The sequence below is a fragment of the Chiloscyllium plagiosum genome, chromosome 21 (genome assembly GCF_004010195.1).
Source record: "Chiloscyllium plagiosum isolate BGI_BamShark_2017 chromosome 21, ASM401019v2, whole genome shotgun sequence".
Taxonomy (NCBI): domain Eukaryota; kingdom Metazoa; phylum Chordata; class Chondrichthyes; order Orectolobiformes; family Hemiscylliidae; genus Chiloscyllium; species Chiloscyllium plagiosum.
The window spans coordinates 15,733,916-15,736,456 of NC_057730.1; positions in this window are offsets into that span (position 1 = coordinate 15,733,916).

Consider the following 2,541-nt stretch of genomic DNA (forward strand, 5'->3'; position numbering starts at 1 on the left):
CTTATCTTTGCTATGTTATACTTTTTCTCTTTTAACTTTATATGTTTCTTAACTTCCTTCATCAGCCACGGCCACCCATGTCTCCTCCTAGGATCTTTCTTCCTTTTTGGAATGAACTGATCCTGCATCTTCTGTATTATACACAGAAATATCTGCCATTGTTCCTCCACTGTCATCCCTGCTAATGTATTGCACCATTGAACTTTGGCCAGGTCCTCCCTCATAGCTACATAGTTCACTTTATTCAACTGAAATATTGTCACTTCTAATTGTACCCTCTTGCTCTCAAATTGCAGATTGAAGCTTATTGTATTATAGTCACTACTTCCCAATGGCTCCTTCACTTTGAGGTGCCTGATCTATTCTGGTTCGTTGCACAATACTAGATCCAGGATTGCCTTCTCCCTGGTAGGCTCCAGCATCAGCTGTTCTAAGAATCCATCTCTGAGGCACTCCACAAAGTCTCTTTCTTGAGGTCCAATACCATCCTGATTCTCCCAGTCTACCTGCATGTTGAAATCCCCCATAACAACTGTAGTAACATCTTTGTGACAGGCCAATTTCAGCTCCTTATTCAACTTACATCCGACATCCAGACTACTGTTTGGGGGTCTGTAGATAACTCCCAAGAGGGTCGTTTTACCCTTAGAATTTCTCAGCTCTATCCACACTGACTCTACCTCCCCTGATTCTAGGTCCCCCCGCGCAAGAGACTGAATATCATCTCTTTCCAACATGGCCACCCCATCCGCTCTGCCCGTCAGTCTGTCCTTACGATAGCACATGTAGCCTTGAATATTCATTTCCCAGGCCCTATCCACTTGAAGCCACGTCTCAGTTAAGTGGATGAAGGTGAGGGAGAAGGTGATAGGTCAGAGAGGGGAATGATGGACAGGTGCAGAGGGTGGTGCCGAGTTGGAGGCTTGGCACTTGGATAATGTGGGAGCAGGGGGAATTATAAAGCTGTTGAAATCCACATTTATCCCGTGTGGTTGCTGGATCCCAAGGCGGAATATGAGGCGTTCTTTCTCCAGCCATTGGGTGGTAATGGTTTGGTGGCGGAGGAGGCCCAGGACCTGCTTATCCTTGACGGAGTGGGAAGGGGAGTTGGTTGAAGTGTTCAGCCACTGGGCAGTGGTATTGGTGGGTGTGGGTGTCCCAGAGATGTTCTCTGAAATGATCCGCAAGAAGGCGTTCTGTCTCCCTGGTGTAGAGGAGACCACGCCAAGTGCAATAGATGCAGTAGGTGGTATCGGTAGAGGTACAGGTAAATTTCTGATGGATGTGGAAGGATCCCTTGGGGCCTTGGGCGGAGGTGAGGGGAGTGGTGTGGGCGTAGGTTCTGCACTTCCTGCGGTGGCAGGGAAAGGTGCTAGGAGTGGGGTGTGGGCTTCTGTAGGCAGGCACTGAGGAACGAAATGTCCATAGGCACCGCCCACACCATTCCCCTCACCGCTGTCCAAGGCCCAACAGATCCTTCCACGTCCGTCAGAAATTTACCTGTACATCTACCAATGTCGTCTAATGCATCCGTTGAACCCAGTGTGGTGTCCTCTGTATCCGGGAGACAAGACACCTTCTTGCAGATCATTTCAGAGAACATCTCTGGGACACCCACACCACCAACCCCACCGTCCCGTGGCTGAACACTTCAACTCCCCCTCCCACTCCATCAAGGATATGCAGGTCCTGGGCCTCCTCCACCGCCAAACTGTTACCACCAGATCCCGCGAGGAAGAATGCCTCATATTCCGCCTTGGGACCCTGCAACCACATGGGATAAATGTGGATTTCAACAGCTACCTCATTTCCCCCTCCCCCCACATTATCCCAGTCCCAAGCTATCAGTACGACACCACTCTCCTGAACTGTCCATCACTGCATCCTCTGACCTATCACCTTCTCCCTCACCTTCATCCACCTATCGCTTTCTCAGCTATCACCCCAAGCCCCACCATTTATCTCTCAGCCCCAACCCACAAGCCTCATTCCTGATGAAGGGCTTATGCCTGAAACATTGATTCTCCAGCTCCTGGGATGCTGCCTGACCTGCTGGCTTTCCCAGCAACACATTCTCAACAACATTTAGAAGGCAGCTGGATAGCTATAGGAGGGGTTGAGAGGAATAATTGCTGGCAAGTTGGACTATGTCAGATTGGGATATCTGGTCAGCATGGACAAGTTGGAACGAAGGGTCTGTTCCATGTTGTATGACTGTATCTGATGATGAGGACCTGATCAGTAGAAGCAGCGAAACAGTGGGGAAAAGATTCTGGGTACTAAAGCTGCTGTCATACACTGACAAATCACTGAGCTAATTCAGACCAAGATGGACTCGGATGTTACATCATTACAACATGGCTCTGGGAGACAAAAGCACAAACTGACTGTCAGCAACTCATCAAAAACTAATCCTGAAGAACAGTGGGATCATTTCTTCAAAAGTGTTGAAGGAGAACAAATCTACAATAGTTCTGGCATTCATTCAGGCATTGCGTAAATGCAAGGATTACTTCTGACTGTTCAGGTAATCTGGATGAA